Source organism: Silurus aristotelis (assembly GCF_946808225.1).
Source record: "Silurus aristotelis genome assembly, chromosome: 1".
Taxonomy (NCBI): Eukaryota; Metazoa; Chordata; class Actinopteri; order Siluriformes; family Siluridae; genus Silurus; species Silurus aristotelis.
This window is the reverse complement of record NC_139574.1, coordinates 37,186,329-37,205,274: the sequence shown is the minus strand read 5'-3', so window position 1 is coordinate 37,205,274 and position 18,946 is coordinate 37,186,329. Positions and strand designations below refer to the sequence as shown.

At 40.2% G+C, this 18,946-nt stretch overlaps 2 protein-coding genes across 4 annotated transcripts in view; both read right to left on the bottom strand.

Moving 5' to 3' along the window:
* The window catches only part of LOC310724664 (uncharacterized protein), a 391,691-nt gene that overhangs the window by 86,114 nt on the left and 286,631 nt on the right, over positions 1 to 18,946 (bottom strand). The gene's annotated exons all lie outside the window — the stretch shown is intronic.
* The window catches only part of LOC310724284 (uncharacterized protein), a 699,798-nt gene that overhangs the window by 677,905 nt on the left and 2,947 nt on the right, over positions 1 to 18,946 (bottom strand). The gene's annotated exons all lie outside the window — the stretch shown is intronic.

Below are 18,946 nucleotides of genomic sequence, written 5' to 3'. Positions count from 1 at the left end.
TTTTTCTACATTTCAAACAAAAAAATATCATTGACACTTTTCTTTCATGTGAACAAGCTTTTTTCTGGAAGAACACACACACACACACACACACACACACACACACACACACACACACACACACACACATAGAATTCACATTGTCTTCTAATTCCATGCTCACACTGTACGATTATTAAAATTTGTTCTACAAATTTTAGAAGATTTAGGACTCTTCTGCAGCGTTACTTCTCCTATGAAGCATCAACCCATGAACCAATAGGAGCGCCAAACCTGGTGTGACCGTTACCATGACAACTTCAAAACCAGCTCAAGGAAAATGTTGAAACGAGTCAGGTGGTCTGAACATGTCACGGATTGATGGCATAAAACTTTGGATGAATCTTTTTCTTGCGTTAGTCGGTTTTTAACAGTTGTACAGTTTGACAATATGACACTGAGCAGTGGTAAACAGTAAAAAAGTAAATCTAATTTACTTAATACTTAAAAAGCTTTTTGACGTATCTGTACAGTAGTTTATTAAAGCATTTCCATTTCGGGGGACTTTTACTTTTACTACATTTTGCGATATCAGTCGTTCCTTTGTATTTCTGAATAAAAATCCTAGTACTTTACAAACTTAAGTAATTTGAAGGCAAATACTTTTGTACTTTTACTCAAGTGAAAGTTTAAAGGAAGCGCTTTACGTTTTACTAGAGTAATATTTTACTGAGTGTATCTCTACTTTAACTCAACAACATGGTTTATGTACTTTGAAGACTGAAGACATGCTCAACAGGACCAGCACAGTTCTACATTTGCTAACTGTACAAGCAAAGTTTGCATCAATCCAAAGAGCTGTGCATAATTTACAAATGATACAAATAGATTTGAAGGCATTAATAAAGAAATAGAAAAGAAGCAAATATTATTATCTAAGCCAAATCTCTGTCCCAAGAGTTCTCTCAGATACACTGTTAGGTAAACCAGTAACTTAAGTTAATTTCATATATTTCCTAACCTTCATAGATCTTAAACCACATCACAACTACAACAGTACAATAATCAAACAAAGAAAATGCATCCTGCAGAAGTCTGAGTTTATACATGGTAGGGATTTGCATCTCCATAACTGACAACACAATGTGATTCAATGAAATACAATGCAATGGAAAAAATATGATTCTATGAATTTAATTTGATTGTTTTAATTTTTCTGCCAGTTATTTGACAATGATTGCTGTATGTTGAGTCATTTTTCAGAGGACAGTAAATCTATAGATAGATAGATATAGATTTATATATGTAAGCATATGTACAGTGAATAAATATAAAGGCTATAACAGTGCAGAGACGTGTGGACATCATTAAGAGCCTTTGCTATGTTTCCACACGGACAGTTAATGAGGTGATGCCAGAGAAACTGCACCTCTTCAAGTCAAGAAGCTTTATATATATATATATATATATATATATATATATATATATATATATATATATATATATATATATATTATAAACATTTTACAGATTTAAATGATGTATTGTTTTTATCTGTACGATCGGTAAAGACAGTAATTTAAGTTTGTTTCCCCATTATGAGGGAAAAACCCACAAAACGCCACCTAGAGGGTTAATTGTGTGAATCATGGCGGATTTGGTGTTTGATTTGAGACTTAGTGCAGAAATAAAACTAAGGTTTACTGATTTTTCGGTGGAGTTTATTTATTTATTTTATATCTATATCTATCTATATATCTTTATTATATATCTTATTTTATATCTAAAGGACGTTGTGGATAAATGTATGAATTGCCGAAGGTTTTAATTTCGCCTCTTTTATAATTTAGTTATTTATTCATGTATTTCAATTTCTTATAAAAATGGTAAAAACAGAAATGCACGCTGAATTGTTCGCGCGTTAACATTTAGTGGCGTTTAAAAGAATTTAAATTTTGACTGCCTAATATATATATATATATATATATATATATATATATATATATATATATATATATATATATATATATATATATATATATATATATATATATATATATATATTTGATATATATTAATACAAAACTAATAAAAAAAATGTTGTTACCTAATGCATATGTCCAGGCTGAAGATCCACATATAGAACACAAGCAGAGAAAAGATGATGATGATCAGGAATGTGTCTGTTCCCAGTCATGTTTACATCACTGACTCCCTCTGTCTCATCCACAATAAACCCAGACTTCTTACTGCCTACTACCTGCTGATTCTTAGCTTTGTAAAGAGTAAGAGTCAGGACTTTATGCACCAGCGGATTGAAAAAGACACGCAACAGGAAATCGGTTGTTCGGCTGAAATCGGCATGCAGTGAAAATAAAAATTTGATATTTCACCAAATCAATGGATTAAAACTAAAGTCACGATCCGGTTTTGAAAATGTAAAAAGTAAAAAGTACAGATATTTGTGTAAAAATGTAATGAGTAAAAGTAAAAAGTTGTCTGAAAAATAAATAGTGGAGTAAAGTACTGATACCAAAAAAATCTACTTAAGTACAGTAACGAAGTATTTGTACTTTACTTCCCACCTCTGGTCCCAATATACTAAAATGGTTGCTAAAATGTGAGGGGTCTACACACCTTTGTGAGATACTGTATCATCAGCCCAAAACCATCTTTTCAATTACTTCAAAAAATCTGTATGTTGTGCTGAATAGATACCAAGCAGCAATCAAAACAAGTTTAAAACAGAGCGCGCTCAACCCTGATTGGTGGCTTGCTGGTAAGATTGGTAAGATATTTGACTTTGAAATGTTGTGAAGTAAAATAGAAATACCTCAGTAAAGTACTAATATGTGAAAAAGCTCCGTAAGTACAGTAATGAATTACATTTACTTCTGTTATTGTCCACCACTGGTTACGTGGCATAGGAACCACTATTAGGTGAGGATATTCTATCTGTCTTACTGTCACTCCTTTCCCTCTTTCTAACCGGAACACCTCACCTCTGTCCAAATACTGTTCTATTTGCCTTGTTAGATTAAAATACCCAAAATGCATCATAACTTCTAAAACACAGAGAATCCAAAAATAATTTGATCTTGGTATCAAATATAGCCTGTAATTCTCACTTTACTTACATATGGCCACTCATCAAATGTCTCACTGTAATTTTTATGAACGTAACACTAATAAATCACTCTTCTTCTGTAAAATTCATACACATCTCCTACTCCACACATCCATGTATTCATTTTCTCTCCAATAATGTGTTTAAAATCCTGTTAAATACTGGGACAAATACAGGGACAAACACTATTCTTTAATAGGATCAATAAACTCCTGATCTATAAACCATCTTTCTTTATTCTACTGTGGCTAGCATAACTTCTCCCAGTCTTTATCTGCCTTTAGCAGGAGTTAGTGAGCAGCCTTAAAGGCTCTGTGTCTATACTTTGCTATTAATTCCCCTTAACACGCACCAGGACGCTGCTGTTACGTGTCTGTGCTGTTTTCTTCTACTCCCCCCTCCTTGTGTTGGCTCTGTCTTCAGCTCTCTACTATATGTAGGTGGAGTCACCTGGTAATTGTAATGGAGGCCTGGGGAAAAAAGGACCAATGATGAGCAAGAGCCTGACCAGAGGAGGTGGAGCCTACAGTTCAAAAGCAGCCACCTGAAGTGACAGTTTGTGTAAACAGTACACACAAACAACATGCATAAAAAAACAGTACTTACACTATAATTGTAATAACGAATCACAAATGCATCCAAATGCACAATTGCTGCAAATTCCTGTTTATTTGGAAAGATATGGTTCCACTAAACAACATACCGTAGAGCATTTTTGGTCTTTTGTTTGTATCTGTTTTAGAGTAACTTTCGCATAAAGAATGACATCTTGGTGGTAAAAAATAATATGGCTGTTAAATATAGTGTTTAAAAACAAATGAGGGTAACCACTAAAAAAACACAAAGACAGGTAGAATCTTATCAGTGATACAACTGAACTCTGCAGGTGTTTGTGGTGACGTTTTGCTTTGCACCACCTTTCATTTCCAATCTTTTATTTTCAGCCAGTAGCAGTGTAGAAACAACATGTTCCATAAAAAATGCAGCCAATGAGTGCAGGATTTTAATGATACATGGGAGGTTTTTATTTCCCATGTGGGCGAGATCTTAGTTTTATTCATCTTTCTAAGCTCTTAGTGGTCAAAGAGCGTGTGACTTGCACTGTGACGCACATGGCAGGAAGTGGAATGCAGCTCTTTCCAGCTCGTGCTAACTGAAATTTGTTTGCAAGAAATAAAAAAAAAGAAAAGAAAAAGTGGACAGTAAAAAAAGTTGTTTTATTAAAGATTGCATGAAGGAATGTATTATGAGGATATATATTATGATATAATATGAGGAAAATATTCTTCTGTGGAATGACGACAGCGACCTGGTGATCTGCATGTGGAAGAAAAATCTGAGCCTACCAGAAATATTCTCAGATAAATGTTTGTAGAAATCTACATTTTAATGATATCTTCATAAAATGTTAAATATACATACATGATACATGTGACTTTTATGTCAAGTACTTATTTTATATAAACAAGGTAAACAAGGTACACAGAGTATTGCATGATGGATTCTCTACATAACCATAAAAATATTGTTATTTATAATCATAAAGAATTTTTCTTTTCCACAGGAATGAAAGTGTTGAAAACCAGCTCCTGGCACTTGAAGGTATCTATAGTGTTGATGTTTATGTCTTTTAGTGTGTAAGACGATACAAGCACATTATTACTGCATGATACGGTTTTATCAAATAAACATATAATATCATTAGTGTGACCTGAGCACCATTTATTTCATTAAGTAAATTATTTTACACAACACACCTTTAACATGTACAGAAATTATCAGATTGTAGGCTGTATTCATTATGCAGAAATAAAACATGCAACTTTGTTCTACTATTTATTTATTTATTTTATATTTAGGACCCATAAAGAACCCTTCAGCATCAGGTCAAGTTCCCTTTGCTATTACTGAGTTTTGTTCAGCTCCTCCCAGGCATGCCATTCATGTTCCTGGAATCCTGTCCTCCAAGCAGAAGAGCTCCAATCAGAGGCACAACAATCCCATCTCAGGAAATAAAGCCATGAACATCTCTACCCTCTCTTTCACCTGCTAAAAGACCTCGAATTGATGCTGCACAGCACAAACACAACAAAACACAATCCCTCATCGCTTGTGCATTAGAAACTCTTCATGATGCCAGTTATGATTTATTATCTACTAACGGGGTTTCTGCACTATTTAAAGGGAGTTGTAAACTTCCTGGTTTGACAGATGAGGAAAAATCTGTCACGTCTGTGTTTTGTGTAAACATGGTCCTTTCCCCTCTTCTTCGTTCCTCTTTATTCTGGATTGGGCTTTGATATTTTATTTTGAGAGGGAGGTCAGGAGAGAGAGGGGAACCGATCACACCCTGATAATCTTGCACACTTTTTCCGGGTGGTATAGAAATCTGCCACCTGAGACATCCAGAGCTCCACATCTGCATTTCAGGAGGTGAGGAGCGTCTGAGGGGTGAAGCCTCGGTCACCTGTCATATTATAAACTACATCAGGACAATGTTTAAAATTTCTACTTCTACTAATTGTTGTTAAAGTCAACAAAAAGCCAGTCAACAGGAAGCACATGCTTTTTATGAACATAAACAAATACATTTTCATACAGAGTCTTTACAGAAATATGAGTGCAGTCAATTGTGCCGATTACATATGGAACTGAGCATTGCTGCAAAGTGCATTTTAGTTTCAGCCTGTTCTTGCACAGTGAAGGGAAACCTGATGTTCCTACTCCTGCTCCTACAGCTGATGTTCTACTGTATACACAACACATTATCTAAAGGAATCTTTGATATCCCACACCTGAGGTGAGATACTGAACAGGAACGAGTGAGATGAGACTTTAAACTGTTGCTCAGAGACGAGTCCAAAACATCTTCTCTTCATCTTCTTCCTCTTGATCTGTTCATCTTTTTCCTTCTCCTCCTGATCCCCTGGTGTTGGACAGAAATCCCTCTGTAACCTATAACATAAAGCTGTTCAAACACTATGTGCTCTATATTTATCTCTATGTGAGGCTCATGACTGGTAGGAGACGAGCTGCTTGGAGGAGACTAAGTTTTCACAGGGTATAAGCTGCTTGGAGGAGACTGAGTCCTCACAGGGGACGAGCTGCTTGAAGCAGACTGAGTCCTCACAGGAGACGAGCTGCTTGGTGGAGACCGAATCCTCACAGGGGACGGGCTGCTTGGAGGAGACTGATGCCGTGTCCTGTCTCTGTCTTAGTGTGTCTGAAGAGACAAACACACAGTGAGACGTGTCTCGTAAAAGGAATCTATAATCAATATTACCTTCACCACCAGCTTGTGTGTTTAATCCTGAATAAATCCCCTATTAAACCATTTAAAACATTTTTAACGTTATCACAATTTATATTTGAGTAAATATTTGAACACTTTGTCTTTTCCTTTTACTTTTTCTTTAAAAGTAAATATGTTCTTTGTAAGTACGTTTGTCCCTGATGAGCAACTGTGGCAAGGAAAAACTCCCCGAGATGGCATAAGGAAGAAACCTTGAGAGGAACCAGACTCAAGAGGGAACCCATCCTCATCTGGGTTGCACCGAATGTCAATTTGAAGCAGATATACAATGTTGCGGGGTGATGATGATCAGAAGCGAACTGTATCCTGAGTCAGTGTAGGAGACTGTTGACATTAACTACAGTCCAATCCATCCTTAAAGCGCCCGTTCTTACTCCGGAATTTTATGGAACCACCCAAGCTGCACAGAGTGGCCTCCAGTCAAAGAGAACACTATCCAATGGCAGGCCTGGACGAAGTGGGAAGATCCACGGAGGGGAGAGGGGCAGGAACAGTGGTCACTGGAACCACAGGAGCATGTTTAACTCGACTGAGAGAGAGAGAGAGAGAGAAGAGGGTGACAGGAATAGAAGGATATGGATTATTAAGTGTCCTTATTGTTGTATGAAAGTTAATGTCACTCTGCAGTTTGGACTCCGGCAAGACTCGCTATGGCAGCATAACTAAAAGGGAGAACCAGAAGGTAACACAGACATGGGATCTCTGGGATAAGAAACGACCCACCACACCACCTTCAACAAACCTGAGTGAACGTGTGAATGTGAGGGGACGACAGCATACAAATATACCAGTTCACCAAACACTCTATATCCATGTTCCCTCCAGATCTGAGCCTTTACCTAAGAAAAAAATCTACTGATCAAAGGTTTGACTAAATAAATAAGTTTTCAACCTCGACTTGAACACTGAGACTGTGTCTGAGTCCCGAACACTGGTTGGAAGGCTGTTCCATAATTGTGGGGCTTTATAAGAGAAAGATCTGCCCCCTGCTGTAGTCTTCATTATTAGAGAAACCAACAAATAGCCTGCACCTTTTGATCTAAGTAGGCGTGAAGGATCTGTCAGGGATTTAACCACGCACACCTGGAGCGCATCATCACTCATGCCTCCACTCTCTCAGAAGCTCCAGGTTTAACGAGGCACACCTGAAACTTATCATCACTCCACCACGCTCCTACATAAACCCCTCACATTCACTCCCCGTTCGTTATTGTTTGTTAGACTTTCCGTGCTGCATGTGTTCGCGTTCCGGTTGTCATAAAGGACTACACTTGTCCGTTCCATCCGGACTCCAAAATCCCATACCAGCTGCGCTTCACCCCCCCGTGCATCTCGGGTCAGCTAGCGCACCTTGGACTCTCTCAACCGTAGGACTGCCGTGTGCTTCTTGTGTGTGTGTGTGTGTGTGTGTGTGTGTGTGTGTTTGTGTGTGTGTGTGTGTGTGTGTGTGTGTGTGTGTATGTATGTGTGCGCGTATGCGCGTCTGTGGGTGTGTGCTCGTATCTCTCTCTCTCCCTCACACTTGCATTAAAACCCAAGCGAGCTGTACTCCGGCTTCCGCCTTTTGTTTCGCACGCACCCTGACAGAATAGCGAACCCCTGAAAAGGCATATACAAAAAAAAAAAAAAACATTAGGGAACTAAAATGATCGGATTACCGTCGTGGTCCTGGCACGAACTGACCCTCGGAGGTAGGATACGCTCTGCCGCGATGAAGCGGCAGCCAAGCTCTGCCTCGGGGAAAACCCAGAAGTCTGCTGCTGTTTCACGCGGATCAAGCTCGGCAGCGCCACACCCCCGTGATGACGTCATGGATTTCCTGGCTCGCTTCTCTGGCAACAGGACTGAGTGGGGCGGATTTATACGTCGCATCCGTGAATATATGGACTTTTATTCATCCTCTTACCCCACGGAAGCAGACAAGATCGCACTCCACATTTCTTTGCTGTCTGGAGAATCCCTCTCTCTGGCCAGTGAGTTGTGGAGCGCCTCTGGTGGCGAATTCGGCTCGTGCGCCCGGTTTATCCGGTTTCTCACCAGGGAACTAGGGATAGTCACCGCACATCTCCACCATCTCTTTCCCGCTACCGAAAGCACGATTCCGCTACAGTGTTTCCTGAAGAGCTCCGTTCCGCACCAAAGTTTCCCAGAGAGCGCCGATCCGTCCCAGGACCTCCGGGGGATTTCCACCCTGCTCCAGGCCCTGCACCAGGCCCTCCAAGATGGCTCTGCTCCACCCCAGGACCTCCAGGAGATCTCCGCCCTGCTCCAGGCCCTTCAGGATGGCTTCACTCCACCCAAGGGCCTCCAGGAGATCCTCAGCTTGCTCCAGGACCTCCAAGAGAGCACAGCTCTGCCCCAGGACCTCCTGGTGAGCTCCTCTCTGTTCCAGAATGTCCCGGTGAGCCCCGCTCTGCTTCAGGGTTTTCCCGAGAGCTTCCGCTCCCAGTGTACTTAGCTCAGCCCCAAGGCTGCGAAAGGGACGTCATGCCGCCGTCTGGCCACGAAAGGGAAGTCACACCGCCATCTGGCCGCGAAAGGGACGTCAAACCGCCGCCTGGTCGCGAGAGGGTCGTTGTACCGCCGGCTGGACACGAAAGGGACGTCGTATCACCGCCTCACGGTCTCCCCGAAGGCGACGACTCACCTCACGGTCTCCTCGAAGGCGACGACTCACCTCACTGTCCCCCTGGTGGTGAGGCTACATCACACCGTTCCTCTCCAGGCGAAGCCATGTCACAGAGCTCCTCTCTCTCCCAGAGCGTCCCTGAGAGCTCCTCTCCGCTCCACAGAGTCTTCGAGAGCTCCTCTCCGCTCTCTCGCCTCGAAGCTCCTCCGATGGTGACATCTCGCCTCCAAGCTCCTTCGATGGCGACATCTCGCCTCCGAGTTTCCCCTATAGCGATGTCTCGCGTCTGGGCTCCTCCGATGGCGACGCCTCGCCTCTGGGCTCCTCTGATTGTGACGTCTCGCATCTCTGCTCCTCTGATGGCGACGTCTCACCTCTGGGCTCCTCTCCGGACGAAGCCACACCTCCGAGTTCCTCTGAAGGCGCCGTCATTGGTCATAGACCCGGCGAAGGCATCACGGCATTCCTCATCTCCACCGTGAGCGTAGCTCGGCCTCTGGACAACACCGAGGAGGTTCTTCGGCTCCCGGTCTCCACCGAGTGCTTCACTCGGCCTCCGATCTCCGTGCTGGACAGCACTCTGCTCCAGACCTCCCTGGTGGGCGTCAATTTGCCCCTGATCACCACTGTGGACATCACGCGGTCTCTGGTCTCCGCTGTGAAGGTAGCTCAGCCTCTGGATTCTGCTGCGGGCACAGCTTGGTCCCTGTCCTACACCGGAGACGTCGCTCCGCTTCCCGGCTTCCGCTGAAGACGGCTCTCTGTCTCCAGCCTCCGCTGCAGGCGTACCTCCGTCCCCGGTTGCCGCTGGAGGCGCCTCTCTGGATCCGGCCTTCGTCCTGGCTCCGATCTTCGCCGGTGGTTTCGCTCCGATTCTGGCCTCCGCGATGAGCTACGCGCCGTTTCGGACCTCCACTGGGAGCATGGTTCTGTCCCGTGCATGGTTCTGTTCTGTTCTGTTGGGAGCCAGTGTAGACTGATTAAAACAGGGGTGATGTGGTCATATTTCCTAGATCTAGTGAGGAGATCCTAGATCCTCCTCTGAGTGCCCTGTCCCTCCGAGTGTCTGTGGCTGACAGGATCATACTGGTACAGAAGTTCACTCAGATACTGCGGTGTGAGACCGTTAATCGCTTTATACGTCAGTAGTAGTATTTTACAATCAATGCGAGATTTAATTGGGAGCCAGTGTAGACTGATTAAAACAGGGGTGATGTGGTCATATTTCCTAGATCTAGTGAGGACTCTTGCTGCCGCATTCTGAACTAACTGAAGCTTATTTATGCACTTACTCGCACACCCAGACAGTAAAGCATTACAGTAGTCTAATCTAGAAGTAACAAAAGCATGAACTAGTTTTTCTGCATCCTGTAACGACATCATATTTCTAATTTTAGCAAAATTTTGTTGTGTATTTCGTCGTCTTGATGGAGTGTAGCTGTCGGTTGGAAGGAATCTCCGTAGACGCAGTTATTTCGTGTAAATAATGATTTTTATTCAGCACAGAAATATAGCATCTTTACAGGCCTTCCGGTCAAGCCTGGAGTCAGCACGCTCTGATTCAAAGTCTGACTCCCGATCCATGGCTGCACACTCATTATATATTCTGATCATTCTCTGGGTCCGCCTCTTAATGTATAACAGATGTATATGAGCCTACTGTGCAATAATGTTTATCTTAAAGAGAAACCTGTCCTTGTCCAGATTTAATATATCTCAAATGTACCAGCGCTCACTTTCCCAGACCATTCATCTTAACATACAGTGAGAACGGGTCAGAGGTCTTTTCCCAAGAGGACATGCATCCTGGATCATATTCTATACTTCGGCTTATACTGATTTAAGGACGACCATTCGTCTCATTTTCCCAGTCACGGCTCATAAGATAAGCACTATGGGCCTTTTATACATTTGGCTTAAAGGAAAACATCTGGCCAGATGGTTCAGTAATTAACTTTGGCCTTTCCAGGACTGTCACCATTTGTAGAATTGTATGAGTTAAGGCTTTTAGATATTACACATTTAAGACACTATACGTTTAAGACACTACAATTTCTAAGGTGAAAGAAGGCAATCCTGGTGATATTATTCACATGAGACTCAAAGGAAAGACTAGGGTCAATAATCACACCAAGATCTTTGACAGCTGTACATGCTGAAACAGAAACACCATCCAGAGATGCTACGTAATCGGAAAGTTTACTTCTAGCTGCATGTGGTCCTAGTAAAAGTACATCCGTCTTATCTGCGTTGAACAGAAGAAAGTTATTGAGCATCCACTGTCTAATGTCCTTTAGACACTTCTCAACATTGTTAAGCTGATCTCTCTCATCTGGCTTTGCTGAAATATACAGCTGTTTGTCATTAGCATAGCAATGGAAGCGAATCCCATGTTTATGAATAATTTCACCAAGAGGCAGCATATATTAAGAGAAAAGCAGTGGGCCTAAGACAGATCTTTGAGGAACACCAAACTTTACCTCATAGAGTGTGGAGAACTCACCATTTACATTAACAAACTGATAGCGATCAGTCAAATAAGACCTGAGCCAAGAGAGAGCTGTTCCCTTTATTCCAACAACGTTCTCAAGTCTAGCAAGTAGTATAGTGTTGTAGCGTCTGGCACAGGTCATTTAGACTTCATGTCCCAGGCATTCCTTTTAACCTATGACATCTACATCTCAATCAAAAGGTAAAACATTTATAGGGGGTGGTATATCCGTAAAGTGTCACACTCCCCCTCCGAAGACACTAAACAGAACCAAATCCTAAACTCTTGTTTAGTTTACCGGGACCCATATCCGTAAAGTGTCACACTCCCCCTCCGAAGACACTAAACAGAACCAAATCCTAAACTCTTGTTAACTCCTGCGCTTCGCCTGGGCTGTCGCCCCGCCTCAGGTCCTTCCTGGCCTTCTCCGGTTCTGCGGCGGTTCTGACCAGGTCCCGTTCGACCCTGGAAGGACACCGGGATCCTCCTCTGAGTGCCCTGTCCCTCCGAGTGTCTGTGGCTGACAGGATCATACTGGTACAGAAGTTCACTCAGATACTGCGGTGTGAGACCGTTAATCGCTTTATACGTCAGTAGTAGTATTTTACAATCAATGCGAGATTTAATTGGGAGCCAGTGTAGACTGATTAAAACAGGGGTGATGTGGTCATATTTCCTAGATCTAGTGAGGACTCTTGCTGCCGCATTCTGAACTAACTGAAGCTTATTTATGCACTTACTCGCACACCCAGACAGTAAAGCATTACAGTAGTCTAATCTAGAAGTAACAAAAGCATGAACTAGTTTTTCTGCATCCTGTAACGACATCATATTTCTAATTTTAGCAAAATTTTGTTGTGTATTTCGTCGTCTTGATGGAGTGTAGCTGTCGGTTGGAAGGAATCTCCGTAGACGCAGTTATTTCGTGTAAATAATGATTTTTATTCAGCACAGAAATATAGCATCTTTACAGGCCTTCCGGTCAAGCCTGGAGTCAGCACGCTCTGATTCAAAGTCTGACTCCCGATCCATGGCTGCACACTCATTATATATTCTGATCATTCTCTGGGTCCGCCTCTTAATGTATAACAGATGTATATGAGCCTACTGTGCAATAATGTTTATCTTAAAGAGAAACCTGTCCTTGTCCAGATTTAATATATCTCAAATGTACCAGCGCTCACTTTCCCAGACCATTCATCTTAACATACAGTGAGAACGGGTCAGAGGTCTTTTCCCAAGAGGACATGCATCCTGGATCATATTCTATACTTCGGCTTATACTGATTTAAGGACGACCATTCGTCTCATTTTCCCAGTCACGGCTCATAAGATAAGCACTATGGGCCTTTTATACATTTGGCTTAAAGGAAAACATCTGGCCAGATGGTTCAGTAATTAACTTTGGCCTTTCCAGGACTGTCACCATTTGTAGAATTGTATGAGTTAAGGCTTTTAGATATTACACATTTAAGACACTATACGTTTAAGACACTACAATTTCTAAGGTGAAAGAAGGCAATCCTGGTGATATTATTCACATGAGACTCAAAGGAAAGACTAGGGTCAATAATCACACCAAGATCTTTGACAGCTGTACATGCTGAAACAGAAACACCATCCAGAGATGCTACGTAATCGGAAAGTTTACTTCTAGCTGCATGTGGTCCTAGTAAAAGTACATCCGTCTTATCTGCGTTGAACAGAAGAAAGTTATTGAGCATCCACTGTCTAATGTCCTTTAGACACTTCTCAACATTGTTAAGCTGATCTCTCTCATCTGGCTTTGCTGAAATATACAGCTGTTTGTCATTAGCATAGCAATGGAAGCGAATCCCATGTTTATGAATAATTTCACCAAGAGGCAGCATATATTAAGAGAAAAGCAGTGGGCCTAAGACAGATCTTTGAGGAACACCAAACTTTACCTCATAGAGTGTGGAGAACTCACCATTTACATTAACAAACTGATAGCGATCAGTCAAATAAGACCTGAGCCAAGAGAGAGCTGTTCCCTTTATTCCAACAACGTTCTCAAGTCTAGCAAGTAGTATAGTGTTGTAGCGTCTGGCACAGGTCATTTAGACTTCATGTCCCAGGCATTCCTTTTAACCTATGACATCTACATCTCAATCAAAAGGTAAAACATTTATAGGGGGTGGTATATCCGTAAAGTGTCACACTCCCCCTCCGAAGACACTAAACAGAACCAAATCCTAAACTCTTGTTTAGTTTACCGGGACCCATTAAACAATAAAGTCATAAAACTCATGAAACAATCCAAACTCGAAACTTGATCCAGCATGGCTGCTTGTGACAAACACACACTACAACACAACATATATATATATATATATATATATATATATATATATATATATATATATATATATATATATATATATATATATATATACAGTGAGGAAAATAAGTATTTGAACACCCTGCTATTTTGCAAGTTCTCCCACTTAGAAATCATGGAGGGGTCTGAAATGTGAGAGACATATTCTAAAAAAAAAACTCCAGAACGTTTGGATTTTACCACAAGACAGATAACCCCCTTTGCAGATATTCTGTTTGACCCTCACACACACACACACACACACACACACACACACACACACACACACACACACACACACAATCACACACACACACACACACACACACACCACCCCGAAAGCCAGATAACCCCCCTGGTCTCTCTGGTTGAATTCACAGCGATCCATAAAACAATTCACTCTCCGAACTCGGCCCCAGTACGTCTGTTTGTGACACACACACATATGCAGACACACACACACACCAAAAGGGAGCATTCTTTTATTAATTAAATAATAAATAGAATGTCCCACTTCACATGATACAAACATACATCTGGTTTGTATCTTCTACTATAAATAAAGCAAGTGTTTAACTCTACATCAATAATATTTAAACCTTAAAATGTTTTGCAATATAACTCTGTGTTAAATGTTGTCTCTTCTCTTCTTAAGTCTTGATTGACTTAGAAGTATCTGTTCTTTACTTTCCTGACAAGGGTGCATTTTATTTATCAGAATACAACATTGTATTAACATCAGTTAATTACTGATCTCTGTAAGTTAATGTACCTCTGCCTTATACTGTCATTCCTTTTCATGTTTAGTATCCAAATGACCGCAAAATTATCTGTTACTTTATTTTTCAAACAATGGTGCATTTTATTTGATCATGAAATTTACCATACCGTCTTAATTCACTTTGAATAAAACTTTAAAATCCTCCAAAAGCAAGTATAGCCCGGAAACCATGCCCACAGATGCATGAACAAAGGAAGTTTTTCCCTCCAAAATTTCAGGCCATAGCATTGGCCATTCCCCCAAGGATGGGTGGGGTTCAGGACCTTTAAAACATCTTGAACCCAACTAATCATAGTCCAGTCAGAGTGCAGTCAGGTCCAGTCAGAGTTCAGTCAAGAGAGCAACTCGCTCACTCGGCTCGACCGGAAAGGCTCGGACCCCCGGGGGCCCGATGGCCCGGAGAGTCGGACGCTTCGAACAGCTCAGCAGTGACTCTTCGGGACGAAATCTCAAATCTCTTTTGAGATCTTCCAGCAAGCTTTATCTTCAAAACACCAACTGCATTGATCTTCAGGAGAAGCTGGGAGAACATCTGACTCCATCCTAACCGACTCGTCCAAGATTCTTTTGTCTACCGCATCCGGACTCTTGTGCAACAAGTCAATGCAAGTAACCGGTTTACCAACTAATTTAGATGCGTGTTAAGTTTGAACCCCTTAATATTAAGGGGAATTTAAATTTCCGTGACGATTTCTCAGTTAGGATGTGATTAATTTGAAGTAAGCTGCCTTTCATTTCTTTATCTCCTTCTTCCTTTCCTTTCTCTTCCTCCTTCCCTAATTTCAACTTTCTTTTTATTTTGTTTTAATTTAAATTTTCTTTATTTCTTTTTGTTTGTTTGTTTGTGTAGTTAGTTTTATGTTGTGTTTGTCTCATTCATTAAACGCCGTATTTTTCATAAGTGATGGTCTCTGAGTACGTTCCATAAATGAAGTTCCTGCAACATCAGGTCTGAACTACATGCTCTATTTAATTTAATTTAATTTACGGTATAAAGTAAAAGGGGTTACGTCTTTCTTCGCCAGGGAGATACCTCTTTTATAGAATTAATATAAAATTATACTGTCTGTTTGCCGGACGAACAAACAAATAAGTGTAATGATAATTCCATTACCGTCAATTTAACTTAATTTAAATATTTAGGAGTAACTATAACCCGTTATAATTACTTATAAATATTTACCTTTCTTTGCGAGCTAAATTCGCTACATATAATAGTGGAGGATGCGGGCAGACTGTGCTTCCAACTATATACTCAATTTATCTGTATTATTCGTTTGTCCCCCTTATCCCCCAGTCGCTACAGTGTGATCGATAGTGTCAAAAGCTGCACTAAGATCGAGCAAAACAAGTAAGGAGACAAAACCCTGATCAGAGGCCAATAACAGTCATTTACCACCTTAACTAGCGCCGTCTCTGTGCTATGATGAGGCCGAAATCCTGACTGATACATTTCAAAAATGTTATTCATAAGTAGGTGTAAGCATAATTGCGGTGATACAGCCTTTTCTAAAATTTTGGATATAAAGGAGAGATTTGATATTGGTCTGTAGTTGGCCAGCTGACATGGGTAAAGGTCAGGTTTCTTAATAAGGGGGTGGATAACTGCCAGTTTTAAGGATTTTGGTACATAACCAGTGCTAATGGAAGAGTTTATTATTTTTAAAACAGGTTCAATTACCTCTGGAGTTATCTGTTTAAAGAAACTTGTAGGCAAGGGATCGAGAATCCAGGTTGATGATTTTGATGAGGAAATTAATGAAATTAAGTCATGTGAATAGGAGTGAAGCTTTGTAGTTGATTGTCTGCTATAATTAAGCTGCTGTCTACAGGGTTACTTGTAAAATAATTTGGATTTATATTAACTGTCTGGATTTCTTGCCTGATGTTCTCAATTTTATTATTAAAAAAGTTCATGAAATCATTACTACCTAATAATGGTGTGCATGTTAGTGCAGTGCTTTTATTCCCTGTTAATTTTGCTACCGTGCTGAATAAAAATCTAGGATTATGCTTGTTATTTTCTATGAGGGTGGAGAAATATGCTGATCTAGCAGCACTAAGAGATTTTCTATAATTTAGGAGGCTCTCCTTCCATGCTATTTGAAATACTGTTAATTTTGTTTGACGCCATTTACGTTCTAATTTTCGAGTGGTCTGTTTAAGGTGCGTGTATGATCATTATACCACTGTGCTAATTTTTTCTCCCTGATCATTTTGGTCTTAAAGTATTACGCTACATCATCTAGAGTGTAACGTAATGTTGATTCTAGGTGTTCAGTGGCCCAGTCGAGCTCTGTGGGGTCAGACCTATCTAATATCGTAATTTCTGGAAGATTATTGATAAAACACGCTGCTGTAGCTGACGTGAAAGTACGCTTAACACGTTAACGTGGTGAGGTAGAAATGCAATGACTGAGGCAGATTTTAAAAGAGATTAGATAATGGTCTGAAATAGCTTCAGACTGTGTAATTATGACTAAGTTTTTTACATCTTTATTATTTCCTAAAGTGTCCATTCACTGTATACATGTAGATAAAAATACAGAAAAGGACATAAAAAGTGAAATACAATTTAAATTGTTTGATTTGATTTGATTTGAATCAGGGTCGTTGGCTGAAAAGGGTCGTCCAGCTTTTTAGAGTAGCTCCTCTTAGCCACTCTATGAGGATCAATGATGAGGATTAAGCTTCCTCATATTAATGAATTAATCATGCACTACATTATTTGAAAATAACTTTTAATCCTCTCAACTAAGAACAGAAAGCTGAGGGTACATTGGGAACAAATTTCCCAAAACTGTATAGTTGCAATCGGAAAAACATTTTGCCTGAATCGATATTTCTGCTCATTTATGATGTTTAGTTGACTGTGTGGTTCCATAATGTAGTGGTCATCCCATCTGCATTACATGCAGAAGGTCCTGGGTCCAGGTTTAACCCCAGTGGAACCATGCAGCTGGTAAACATGAATGAACTTAATAAACACTAATAAACTTAAATTGTTTATTGTTTACTGTTGTTTTACTGTTTCACTGTTTACTGCCATAAGCATTTTTTGTTGTATTCTTTTGTATATACATCTTTTTCTCTCATATATATATATATATATATATGAGAGAAAAATAAGTATTTGAACACCCTGCTATTTTGCAAGTTCTCCCACTTAGAAATCATGGAGGGGTCTGAAATGTGAGAGACATAATCTAAAAAAAAAATAAAATCCAAAAATCACAAATTACTTATTTGCAGCTGTATCATACAAATAAATAGTTAAAAAATCACATATTGTGATTTCTGGATTTTTTTCTGGATTATGTCTCTCACAGTGGACATGCACCTACGATGACAATTTCAGACCCCTCCATGATTTCTAAGTGGGAGAACTTGCAAAATAGCAGGGTGTTCAAATACTTATTTTCCTCACTGTGTATATATATATATATATATATATATATATATATATATATATATATATATATATATATATATATATATATATATATAAAATCTTTATATCTTTATATATTCTTATATTTTATTTTATATAGTTTTTATATTTTATTTATCAGTCTTCTTTTTTCTTGTATTATTTTTCTCCCCTTCCTATTCCCTCATGCCGGAACGTCGTAATAAGCATTTCACTGCATGTCGTATCCTGTATGTATGTGTATGAGACAAATAAAATTTGATTTGATTGATTTGATTTGACAATTGTTTAGTCAAGTCAAGTCAAGTTTATTTGTATAGCGCTTTTCACAACAGACATTGTCTCAAAGCAGCTTTACAGAAAACAACAGTGAAGGTGAATGGTGTGCGTTTGTCCCTGATTAGCAAGCCGTGGCGACAGTGGCAAGGAAAAACTCCCTTAGATGTTATAAGGAAGAAACCTTGAGAGGAACCAGACTCAAAGGGGAACCCATCCTCATATGGGTGACATCAAGAGTTTGGTCATAAATCTTTCAACAATACACAACAATTTGTGATCATCATAGATCCAGCATCAGCTTCTCCATGCCAGGGCCTTTAAACACTCGGCATCTACTTCTCCATGATCATCCATAGGTCCATAATCTTCACGAGGTGGGACGTGACTGGAGCTGGCCAAACCTCAGGATGCCTCGGGATGGGGAGAGAAAGAGAAGCAGTGGAGAGGAATTAGCGTAGCTGCTGTTCATGATATTAACAGCACAAGTTGATAATGTGCATGTAATCATATATTCTGGAGCACAAGGTTGTGATGTGATGTGTGTGATGTGTGTTATGTGTAGGCTTTGCTAAAAAG